The following is a 13,513-nucleotide window of genomic DNA, read 5'->3' as shown; positions in this document are numbered from 1 at the left end:
ATTAGTATTTGTAAAACCTCACAGGATTGACATTACACCTTCCTATTCAAAACAAACAGTCCAAATTTGTATGACTCTAAAATACTTTTGACCTAATTGTTTGGCTTTTATTACCATATGACTATATAGAGTACTGTAAACTGCTCTGTTAACTGAAGTTGACCTGCTCTACCTCTGCATTATGTAAGGCCACAGTCACAGATGAGACGCGGTATTCCACTGTGTAGGTTTTAATGTCGTAATACTGCATTGTGTGAAAGAGAGTGAGAGAGAACTCCAAAAGAGCTGGAGTGTTTCCATGACAACGCGTGAAAGGGGGTGGCAGACGTCTAACAAACGCTCCACTTGCCAACAGTGATCACATCACCATATTTATGGAATGTGTTTCCGTCAAAACTGCTTGCGCACTAAAAGAAAGAGAAAAAAAAAAAGTCATAACGGGAATTTTCCTCGGGAAATGCTGAAAGCTGATTGGCTGACAGGATTCACCGGGATAACATAGCACTCATGCTCTACAAGTCAAATTTACTGATGAGTTAAAGCTACCAGGAAATGTGTTACCAGATGAATAGTTGAAAATAATACTAATTTGACTACCAACCAGCTCTAACAAGTAACTTCAATCTCAGTACACAACAAAAGTATCCAAAATGGGGCCCAGTTTGTCACCCCGGCCAAATCCAATCTTCAACCGAATCTGCTTGGTCCAACTAATGGCAACAAAAACAAGGATCTTGCATGCCGTTGCTTTGGCTCAACAGCAGGAGCACTCAAAGCTCACTCTGCTGCTCTTCCACACATCCGACTGACTCCGCATCACACATTACTGCTTGTGTGTCTTGCAGAACCACCCAGCTGTGTAAATTTTACATGCCAGAATGGAGTCATCACCAATGGTGACGACCCGGAGAGCTGCATTATGCATGAGCTACGGTGTGCATGTTATAGGTCAAAAATATGGTTAAAAGCGCCGATAAAAATTGCAATACATTTACTTCTTCTTTGACTACCGCGGGGCTTTAAAATAGATCACGTATTAAGTAAGGGGTGAGATGGTTAAATCTGAGCATCAACCTTAAATTACACCTAGGCTATAATCAAGAAAGGCTAATGCATGCTCTTCCAGTGACAAGCTAAGAACGTGACACAGCAACTGCCACTCTAATTTCATAAAGCCATCACCTCCCTTTCTCCAGCCTCCGCTGCCCTCCTCCTCCTCTTCAGCTAAAGTAGACAGCCCTGCGCTGTCCGAGTACGCGGACCATCCTGTGGCAGCTGTTTCCTGTCTTGAGGGTTTAAATGATGAGAAAAATATGGCTGAAAGATAAGCGCTGACTGTCAGCTCATGCTTCATCCATCGCTGTCCGTTGTTGAACAAGCATCAGATGACAAGCTTGCTGTCAGTCTCTCTACGCTTTTAACGAAGCCTCGATTCTGACTCGCGTTGACGTGTTAAATAGTCCCCACAAGATATTCGGTACGTTCTCTGGTTCGTTAGGTACACATGCACAATCTAATCAGTTCTAAAATAATTATGTGCTGTTCGCTATTCATAAATCAACCTATTTACATACATTCTTTTGTGGAACCTATCCAATTAAGAGAAAAAACAATCTGTAGTTTCTGCTGTCAAATGCCACAAGATGGAGCCAAAGCCTAAGAAAATAGCAAAGTAGTCATTTTTCCATGGTTTTAGATGGCGACTATGGCTGCATATTCACTTCTTCCATCCTTCAATGAGATTGCAGTAGATGGTGGTTAAAGCGTGGCCTGAGGGCGTCATTACAGCTCAGTATACACATTTAGATTTGCATTCTGCTATTGTATAAGTTTTCTACCATGACCATGACTGCTCATAGTGGGCAGCGCATTGGTAATCATTACATAATACCCTACACCCACCTACTCTCTCTAGTTTGAACTTTTCTTTTCCACAAGGGCAAAAATGATCAACATGGTGACATGAAGCACCAGTTTGTGGTTAAATTTGCTGCATAGTCAATTTAAACAGGCTCTGCAAATTTTTTTTTTGGGTGGTGTGGTGGGCATTGCTGTTGAGGCCCAGGCTGCGGCTGATAGCTTTAGCTTGGCAGAGAGAGTGAGCACAGCATGTTTCCAGACTGGTCATCCATGGCCATGCTTTTCTGGCCAAGAAGATAAACACTGAGCCACCAGGTGTCTGCAACTACGATTTTACTGTATGCGGACACAAAATTAACACCTGAAAACAAGCATACTGTGTTTTGTCATTCAATTGCTTGGGAAATCTAGTTAGGTAACTGCAGAAGTGTACAACTGTAAAATACTACATTAGAATTTACCATTTGTTTTTCTGAGAGGCACAAAAAAAATGTCTACATCTAGGGGTGTCATTTTTGTCACGAGCTGCACCATAGTCATAATTTCCCTCGGAGGGCCATTATGATTGTGTTAACGTCTTCTATATACATACAGTATAAGATACACAACAAACTGATGAATAGTTTTGAAATTAGAGATTAGTAAAAAATCGTTCAAATATTCTAAAATGACGAATGATAATAAAAACTGCTAGCAACGACTATTTTTTTAAAAGTGAGGACAATTTTTAATTTTAGTAATGACACAAATTCAATGCAAAATTTGTCATCGCGGGCCACATAAAATGATGTGATGGGCCGTATCTGGCCCCCGGGCCTTGGGTCTGACACCTGTAGTCTACATGGTCCCATAATAGGAAGCTATTCATGCTCAAACGAGTACAGGCTTTTCCAAGCTTTGTCAGTTGCTATGAATTGATGACATGGATTTATTCCAACCGCATAGTGTGGCACGGTGCACAAGTGGTTAGCAAATTTGCCTCACACCTTTGGGGTTCTGCTACGTTCGGAATAGTTTGTGATCATTTTGCAGCAGCTTTCTTCACGGCTCCAAGGTTTTTGTGCCCACACATCGGCACGATGACGCATGCTCCAACTAGGCCGGTTCGATTTTCTTTTTAATTCTCATGAGAACACGTTGCCAATAATCACGCTGGCCTCTGCTTAGACCGAAAGAAATAAGTTCCTCCTGGGCTGAAAAGGGAGTTCATTAAACTTTGGGAGATTGTGGGTAATTCCGTCAGTTGTTTTTATTTTTCCATTGTATGTTAGCTTTGTGCTACACAATTTGTATTTGTTTTATGTTTAGTTTTTTTAAACCTGTTTTGAAGAATAATTACTAATGCTGTGTCTCGATCTGCTTGTGAAGTGAAGTTAGTTTCTGACTCAAATTTTGCAGCGGCAAAAAAAAACAAAAAGCTCAGTTCAATCATATCTCAAGGCACCACTGTATTAATAATTGAGGTGATTTCAGTTCTCCTTTATCCAAATTAGATGACCAGTGTTAAAAGTCTTCAAAATTTCAGAGAGGTGGACAGTTGTACATTATCCCGTTGTTTAGAGCCAGATTCTAAATAACTGATAGGTTGACTCAGACCTATCAGGAACAGCAAATGATTAAGCCTTTGATTGACATCACTAAACTTGCTCTTTCTATGTCACTCCATCAGACCTTCTTTACCCCCTTGTGGCTGCAATCTAAGCTCCTGGAGACTTTGTCGTCTTGTGGTGAGTCCATTGAGGATTTCATTGGTGTACTATGGTCCCTACACTTGCCACTGGCACGTGTGTGTGTAATCAGCTCTGACTGTTGATCTATAATTAAGTCAGTGTGGGGTTCAAATGGAAAAGAAAAAGCACAAGCCTAACATCTGAGACATGCATGTAAACACATATAAAGGTACTCATTATTGACTTTGTGTATGGAAACCTGTCAGTCATAGGGATTGTGTAATTTTTATATTCATGAAACAAAACATGTTGCTCTGGCATGAAATCAATACCTCCCTGATGGATAAACAAATATAATTCTATTGACAAGGAAAATATGAATAGAGCAATAAGAATTTTGTGAAACAAACGGGATTTTTTTTCGGTTAATAAAATACAATCAAGTTTAACACCAGAATAAATCAATTATTTATAAGGATGTGGAAAAAGAAAATATTGTTGAATGTGTCTATTAATGTTACTATTATGCATAGCTTTCTTTTTATGATGACTCACTTAAGCCCTGCTTAATCATAAATAGATACCCTTAACACCATTTAGTTGAATTTTTTTTGTAGTCTCAAATAAACATGCTTGCATGTCCTCATAAAGGTACACGCACACCAATCTGAAATATCCATCCATCCATTTTCTGAACCGCTTAGTCCCCACGGGGGTCGCGGCCGTGCTGGAGCCTATCCCAGCCGTCATCGGGCATTAGGCGGGGGAAACCCTGAACCGGTTGCCAGCCAATCGCAGGGCACACAGAGACAAACAACCATCTGCACTCGCACTCATACCTAGGGACAATTTGGAGTCTTCAATCGGCCTACCAAACATGTTTTTGGGATGTGGGAGGAAACCGGAGCGCCCGGAGAAAACCCACGCGGGCCCAGGGAGAACATGCAAACTCCACACAGGGAGGGCCGGAGGTGGAATCGAACCGGCACCCTCCTAAATTGCTCCATACATGAAACACACAATCAAGTATTTCCATGTATGAATTCCCCAATGGTTTAATCAACAAGTTGTACTCCCTCCGCATGTCGGTAGCGTGCTCATGCACACCCGCATGTGTCAGGCCACGCTCATACCTAACACACGCAGCCAGTGCATGAATAAACATAGCCAGCACACACGGAGATGGCTCATCTCTCATACGTAGTCCTCTGATTCATCTATGACTCTGGAATCGCATTCGATGCAATGTGCACAAACAGAGACACCCCCCGCCCCCTCGCCACACGCCTCCCCCAATCTAAGCCTGCCAGAACGACTAGCTGGCATTGAGCTAACATGCAAAAGAAAATACGTCAGCAGTGAGATGGAGGCTGAGGACGACACAAACACAGAGGTGTATTTTACCTACCACACATGGACAGAGAGAAGGCAGCTTAGTGCGGCCCTTCATGAGCGAGAGACAGAGGAAAAATAGCCTCCCAGACACCCGCAGCGGAGGAGGAGGAGGAGAGGAACGGGGAGACAGCTACAGAGACTGGGGACGGGTACGGGGGAGAGAGGAAAGGGGAAGGGGGGGGGGGGATGTCGTATCGTAGTAGATGAGAAGAGAGAGTTTTCCTGGATGCCCGAGTTGTTGGTGTTGGACATTTGGGTATGAATTTAGTGGAATGGAAGCCTGCTCCAGCTGTGACTCAGAATATAATGTTTGTCACTGCCTCGCGCTGAGGGAGGGGAACCAATCAGACATGGAGACACACACTAACGCAAATCTATCATTTCGTTTGATCTTCTCTGTGCGCGTGTGTGCGTCCATGGAATAACTTGTGTCTACATAACCTCCAATACTGTACATACATCTTCCAAAATAATTAAGTATGTTGATCCTTAACAATTTGCTCACATCATTTTTCTACACCCCTGCATTTATCACCGCAGCGTGACATGCTATGAGTCTTGGCGTCATGCCTCAATTCTTGTAGGTGCATGAATGTGACATTTTCCCTTAACCAATCAATGGACTGCAGCGTGTTGAGTTCCACTCTTGACCACTCCATCGCAGTATTGACAGGTCTCAAAACTGTTTGGGCATATATGATTTTTTTAATGGAATTAATTGGCCTATAAAATAATGCAACCTTACTTTAAGCCTACTGTACTATACTGAAGAAAACCAAACTTTAGTAATCCCTCGTTTATCGCGGATAATTGGTTCCAAAAACCACCCGGTATAAGTGAAATCCGCGAAGTACGGTCACCAAGAAGTATTGGGCAGGCTAACGAGTTAGTGGAACGATGCTGTTTCGCGATCGTGCTAACGCGCGAAAACGGACTTCTAAAGGAATGTAAACGAACATTTGGAGCAATACTGCATTTTCCTAAAGGTTAGACACATGTTTCCTCAATTTAGAAGTTTTATTCTGACTTTTAAATAGTTTTTTAATTTTGAAAAAAAATCCGTGATGTAGTGAAGCCGCGATAAACAAAACGTGAAGTAGCGAGGGATCACTGTATATTGCTTGGTAAACTCCATTTTTGCCAGTACAGTTTTTCCCCTTTTTTTTTGTTAAACAGGAAAGCATACCTAATTATATATCCATCCATTTTGCACGCCACTTATCCTGTACAGATTCACAGAGAATTTGAGTGTTAATCACTGAGAACCATTCACACTTACACCTTCACTGAATGGGGACTTCACCCACGCTGCCTGAATAGAAGTCATGCAAATGAACCATTACACCGGCAGTGACGTTGTTAGTGTATTCTTTTTATTTTAATACTTTTAACTTGAATGTTTACTGCTTATAAATGGCAGAAGTTCATCAGTGGATCAGATATTCATAGATCCGTATAAAGTGTGGTGGTAGCTTGAGCTCGCCTTACAGAGTATGTAATATTATAAATAACCAATGTACAATAAGTGTCTCTTTGTTGTTAACAGACTGCAATTAAGTGTCCTGTCTTTTGTTTTGAGGCAGTTTTGTTCCCCTCTCAAACACCATCACCATGCGTCATGACCAAATTAAACACAAAACAAGGTTGAAACGATGCGTAAACACAATAAATGCACCATGACCTATTCACAGCTGACTAATTATGGGTGACGGATGGGTTATGACACCTACGGAGGTTCGGCCCGAAACCCTCAGTGAGACACGGAGTTCTGCTTTTGCATCTGTGATGAAAGACAAGTGAAGCACATGGTGACATTTCCATCTGTGCTCTTCTTTGAGGAGAGTCTATGTAACTGCGCAAGCATACACCAAATATGAAGTTTCTCCCCTCTGCATTCATGAGCGGTCTAGGCCACCGCCTACACAGAGGTCAGACTCCTACCTGCGCACTGTGGGCTTCATACTATCAACACCCTTCAATGGCAGGCATGCCTCTCTCTCTCTCTCTCTCTCTCTTTCTCTCGCTCTCCTCCCCCTCCCCTCCTTCTTTCATCTCTATTCTGTCCATGATGATACCTCGCCATGTTGTCATGGCAACAATCGGGCCCTGATTGCGTGGTTGCTAGGCAACTGACATCACCTACTAGAGCAGGGGTGGGCAAACTTTTTGACTCGCGGGCTGAACTGGGTTCTAAATTTGGACCGGAGGGCCGGACCAGGAGCAGATGGACGTAGGCGTTGTGTGAAGTCATATAAGCGACCTGTAAAGGTCATTGCATAAAAGATCTTGGCCTTTAGTAGGTAGTAAAGCATGGATATTCCAAACAAGTTTTTTGAAAACAAATGCATTTATTAACAGCATTAAAAAAAAATAATTCACTAAAAAACTGCTATCAGTGATTCTCATAAAATACGACACTGCAGGTCAGATTAACGAAAGATGTTTATCTCATGAGATCACATCAAACGGCAAACATTCTGACCAAATATATCATCTTGAAGAATCGGTGAAAGCATACATCCAAATAAAGTAATCAAAACAGCAACACGGTGAGGGGTATCTGGAAATCAGAGCAGAGTTTTAACTCGCAAACACCTGGTAACAGAGGTGAGGAAACGGGAAACACCTCCTTAAAGTAAGCCTTAAGAACTTTACAGGTTAAGATTAGTCGCAAATAGGTGGTGCATCAATGTCCTTGAGCATCCTGCATTGTTTGAAAATGAGAATGGTCGCTAGTTTCAATCCCTGCTATGTGTACAAATTCTATTCAAAATGCATTTTTTTTACAATAAACTTGAGAGCCTCCCGTTCATTTTCAGTGGGAACAGTGTTGTTGGTGTCCCTTTTTTGCTAGTGCGTCATAGTCTGGAGTAAAATTTGTTGTGGCAATTCTTAGGCGAGATCCGAGGTGTTGGTCCGTTTACCTTGATCTGTGACGGGTTGATGTTGATGTGGCTGAACGTCACGTCGCGTACGTCGAGCCAAATTGGCCACTCTTTTTTAAACACTCGGCACTCACTTCTTTTTTTCGGGCCACTCATTTTAATGGAAGGATTCCAGGGGAAGGTTTGTGGGTGGCTTTAGCGCAAAACTGCATCTGAAAGCTCAGCGCGCGAATTATAAGAATGCTGTCGTCAAAGCCCACGCTCTAAATTCGGGACTGATACGAATAGAGCGAGAGTGCGCCAAGTCCGTACTACTGAGTACGTACACGCACTTGTGAGTGTGCACCGAGCTTTCTGACACGGCTTCCGGTAGTAAATGCGCAGGCGAGCGCTTCGCCATCTACTGGGAAAACGCAGTCATTGCAGGCAAAATGACCAAAAAAAAAAAGTTTAATAATACAATTTGTTCAGGGTTGGCGGGCCGGATTAAACGGTCCCGTGGGCCGGATGTGGCCCGCGGGCCGTAGTTTGCCCACCCCTGTACTAGAGGAACATGGAGATACAAAGCCAGAGACAAACAAAACCCACCAATATGTGCAATTGCACATTATTTTTGAGTGTATGTGTTAGGGCTTTTGCTATGTTCGTGAATTATTCAGCTTTTAATTTAAAGGGTATTATTTTATGCGATTGAGTAAGTCATGCTTGCAGTTTGTAGCCATGGTTTGAAATAAGTGAAGGGCGTTGTGCTGACACAGTTCAGCATATCAACTCCTGTAATGCCGCAAAGTGTTGCATGCATGAATGACACAGGCAGCATAAATTTGTCACTTTGCCTTATCCACGTTGTCACGGTCACTTGCGATTTACAAACTGACCACAGGGTGCCGTTGTGCACCATTTTCAAAACTGCTAAAAATGAAACCTAAATTGCTCATGTCGTGTCCACCTCTTTTTACACATATTCGCATTTACATAAGTAGGTTTCGATTGTATTCACTACTAAAATTATACTACATGACGACCTATTTTAAGCTTGACCCTGCGTGACCTCAGCTCCCATTTATTATTTATTACTCATCGGACCACACTTGATTGTTTCAAGTCAAGAACTTGCCTTTAAGTCCCCAGTCTGCCCATTATTAGCATGTTTGTACTATTACTCTTTTCACATTTCATTCACACAAACCACCCTGATGGTGGATGAACCACGCCCCCTTCAAGATGACAACAACTAATCAGCAATGTATTGTAAGGAGCTCCCAAGCATTCATGTCAATCAAGCAAAACGGTGAGAGTAAGAAGACGACTTCTTCATTTGACTGAGATGCCGAACAGACTTTCTGACATGCGCCTTAGACAAACTGTTAATAACCTCTTTTCAAAATGGGCCCCCTGATGGAGGTGCGGATCATTAAATTAGTCGAGGGCCTCATCAGCAACATGCAGTAATAAGTATTGACGGACGAGCTATAATACAAGGTGGGCCTTCAAACAGGTGTAACAAAGAGATTGATGTACGTTTAGATGATTACAGTGCAGCCGAGGTCATTTAATTCGGAATTGGGCCATAATTTAGGGGGTGTAATGGCGGTGTAGTTGTAGGTGCAAGATTACTATGCAAGATTACTGTCACAAGTAGTGCCGTACGGAAAGGTGTGCCCATTTTCTTTTTTTTTTTTTTCTTTTTTTTAATTAAAACTGGCCACTTTTCCCGGACCTAAATTCGAGTCCCAATCCAGACTGAGCACTGAGTGTGTGCGTGGCTTGTTTAAGTGTGTGGGTGAGTGTTGCAGCATGTACTGAAGACAAAAGAAGACCTCTGAGCCGTGCAGTCATGGCATCAGATGTGCACTGCGCCTTGCTTGCTATCTTCTCCCCGCGCCCAGGGAGCAACTTGGCGGGATCGGTGTCTCGGCAGTTGCATGCGAAGGACTCGTGGATGCAAGGTTGCTCGTGCCCTTGAGCAAAGATCACATGAGCTTTTTCCACGGTCACTAATCCTGACCCGCTTTCATACGGGCTGTTTTATGAACTCGGCTCGTGCGTGTATGGCAAGAGGCGGCGGCCCTAAGCGAGCATCAAGCGAGCACGAAGCGCATGTAGCTGCTGACATCAACTACATGCGATCAAATGTATAATTGATATGAAGAAGCACTAACAAGAGAGGCCTTGAAAAGTGCTCTAAAGTAGGCCAAGGGGGAGTCCGGAGTATGGAGAGCACATGGAAGTGGGGGGGCCGGAACGGTGAAGGAGGCTGAAAGTGAGAAGAGTGAACTGGCAACGTGTAAGTACAGGGTGACGAGCGGGACAGCAGCATTGATCAAAATATGATGAGTGGCTGATGAAGAAAGACTTCTTTACTATTTTCTATTAAACGCCATCTTGTCTCAGACATCCTCGCCGATATCCGATTGTTCTCTGACCAAGTGCTCTGCGATGGGGGAGATTCAAAGGTATCGTCAAGCTCCAAACCGCATCTAAATCCTGTGACGTCTCGGCACGCAGATACGCTCTCAAGTGTTGCATAATGCCTCGTCCGTGTGATACATTGATTTCCATTTCATTATTTATTTTTCTCTTAAGATTCTAGTGTAGGAAGCAGCAGAAAATTACATAAGCTGTTTTTTTTTTTCATTCTTTTTTTTTTTTTTTTTAAAGTCCAGTGCAGCACTCAGGAGTGAAAATGACGTAAATGGGAGTCAAAACGCCCCAGTGAGCCATTCCGGACTTGAGTTGCATCAGCATCTAACCATATAAAGAAGTCCTTTTTATTCATTGTCATCTTTTTGATGGTAGGCAGATACTTGATTGATATCTAATAAAAGCCGTATTAGAAAAGAACCCCTCCAAGTCATATGCTAATAATACTGGCTTTTCTTTCTAATGAGCGGTTCTGAGTGCTCTTCATATTTAACCTCTCTGTAAAATCAAACTATTGTATATTCTGCCATCACATTCTTTTATGCTTTTATAAATTTATACTTTTCACTGAAGTTACACAGTGAAAACTCTTCTTAGAAATACGATGAGTTTCAGTGACATCAATCCGTGTCATTCCGGCCAACCAATTTTTAAGAGCCCGTCCCTATCTGATGTCACTCCCCGAGTGACTATGTCGTCACCTCGGCACGGCCAAACCTCGTGCGCCTTATGCGTTGGCAAACTCTGGTTCACGATGGCACGGCTCACCTGCAATGCAGCCAGTTGCCATTAAAGTTTAATACGCTTGCATCTTCTGTTTTTTCTGTCACGCATCTGTCACGCGTTATCTCAGGTTGAGTAGCTACGGCCACGGAATCAAACGCTTCATTGGCTGTTAATCACGTTTCCTCCAAACAGTCACGGCAACCAGAACATAGAGTGCTTTGAGTCTTGCTAAGTTTTCTGGTGCATGTCAAAGTAACTTTGATGGGGCGTCCCGGACTTTTGAAAGCTTATACCAAGGGTGTAAAACTCATTTTTTTTGCGGGCCGCATTGTAGTCATAGCTTCTTTCGGAGGGCCATTATGACTGTCAACCCAAATAAATGTATGAGCACCTCATATAATATACAGTAAAAGCTACAAAACAAACAAACTCGTTTTTAAATCAGACGAGTGAAAACTGGTCAAATATTTGAAAAAAAAAATATTAAAAGTGAAGACAATTTGCAATTCTAGTAATGACACACAAATTTGATGCATGATTTGTCTTCGCGGGCCACATAAAATGATGTGGCGGGCCGTATCTGGGGCCCCGGGCCTTGAGTTTGACACCTGTGGCTTATAGGAACTTTTGTGTGAAGGGTGAAACAGATGATGCGGAGTACTTTTGGGGTTAGTCAAAATCAGTTCCCCTGCCGGACTTTGGCTCGAAGAGTCGACGTCAGCGCCAGTCGACATATTTAGGCTATACTGATGCGTGATAAAATTTTCACTTATGTCAAAAAATAATTCACTCATCCAACTGTTGTACAAAGCATGGAAGAGTGTTACCTATATACGGCACAGTAAACTCACTCACTCACTCACTCACTCACTCACTCACTCACTCACTCACTCACTCACTCACTCACTCACTCACTCACTCACTCACTCACTCACTCACTCATGTGAGGAAATACAATTTCCCCATGATTAATGTCATTGTTTTGCTTTGTTTATCTACGGCCATTTCTCATCTGGACCGTGACTGACATGGCAAATGTTTTGACAATTTAAAGATCTCTTGGAGTATCCACAGCAATCAGGGCCTGTCACGGTTGCCCAGCCCGTCCATCTGTTCTGTCTCACACTTGTCCGGTTTTGGCCACAGTGGCCTGAAACAGCAATACTGTGGTCACCGGTAACATAGTTTAAACTGTGGCTTTATCTGGTTTGCCTGTCTGAATAAAAAAGAATAATATTGTGGTTTACAATGCAGTGTAAGTTGCAGTGCTGTCGTATTTACTGTTTTTATTTGATTATTTCATTTCTGACGTGCACACAAATCGCTCTACCTGTGGATACTGTCATGCTCATAGAACACATCTTGCCGTCTTACTTTTTCTTCATGAAAGTGACTATTTTCCATCGCCCAATCAGCTAAGATTGTAGCGGCAACATGCACATGTGAATTGTGAGTGCTACTCCAATCATGTGTTGAAAAGTGGTGGCAAATATTCTGTGACCACTAACAGCAGAAAATAAATCTGGCCATCATACAGATGGGAACCGACCTGGCCTGGTGTTAAAGGGAGCTTTTCTTTTGCTTTTTCAAAGTGACCATCTGTCTCACAATCCCTTGCAGAGTGTGAGGTTGTCTTGCCGGCTTTACACTAAGACTTTTCTCACTTTGATCGCAAGTCTGAGGAAATATCTTCGCTTACCAACTGTGCCCTTTTGCTTAATAAGGTGTTTCGCTTTCCAGTGAGTCACTCACAAAGCAGGCGAACGCTCGCAGAGATAAAGCCACATATCTGGTTGATCTCGCGTTACGTTAACTTGTTACTTTCCATTGGTACAATTAGACAAAAATGTGGATAATACCCTTTTACATAAGAGTTCCACTTGGTCCAATACAGCCTCGCTGCGTGACTGCACCTACTTATCTATGTTTAGGTGACCAACAATCCCTGTTGCCAAGGAAACTGGGAGTCAAATGAATTTAAGCGCAAATTTATGTAATCCATGCGAAAGCTTTGGTTGGTACACTACATGCATCCCCTAACTGGCTGCTGTGTGAGTGTGTCGTCACTTCCGGTTGGAAAGTGCATCCAGGTGTCCCTCTATGTCCACCTCTCACTTTAATCCAACTCACACCGGCACACACCTGATTCTTTCTTTTTTTTCTTTTTTTTTCTTTTTTTAAATCATGTCGAGATATTTTTGGGTCTGCCTTTCACGACGACAAGACGGGCGAGCATGTGTGTGTGAGAGAAGCTGTGTGGTGGCCAGGTAAGAGATGAAGCTGCTGGACGCTTGAGATTAGCATGCAGAGCAGAGTAGCTTCCAATGTGGACTCTCACTGACTTGCTGCAGTTCCAATGTGACACAAAGCATCGCTTATCCCACCCCCACCCCACCCCCCCAAAGAAACCACTTTTATTATCTCCACGCAGGTTGGCAGCTCAGAAAGCATGACAGAGCGTGGGAGATGTGAGTGAGGGTCATCCAGAGTGGGAGAAATGCAAAGCATCGCTCCTTTTATCCCCCCCCCCAAAAAAAACACACAATGAGGAAG

This window comes from Syngnathus typhle, linkage group LG15 (assembly GCF_033458585.1).
Source record: "Syngnathus typhle isolate RoL2023-S1 ecotype Sweden linkage group LG15, RoL_Styp_1.0, whole genome shotgun sequence".
Taxonomy (NCBI): domain Eukaryota; kingdom Metazoa; phylum Chordata; class Actinopteri; order Syngnathiformes; family Syngnathidae; genus Syngnathus; species Syngnathus typhle.
The sequence above is the reverse complement of the archived record's forward strand: the minus strand, read 5'-3'. Positions refer to the sequence as shown.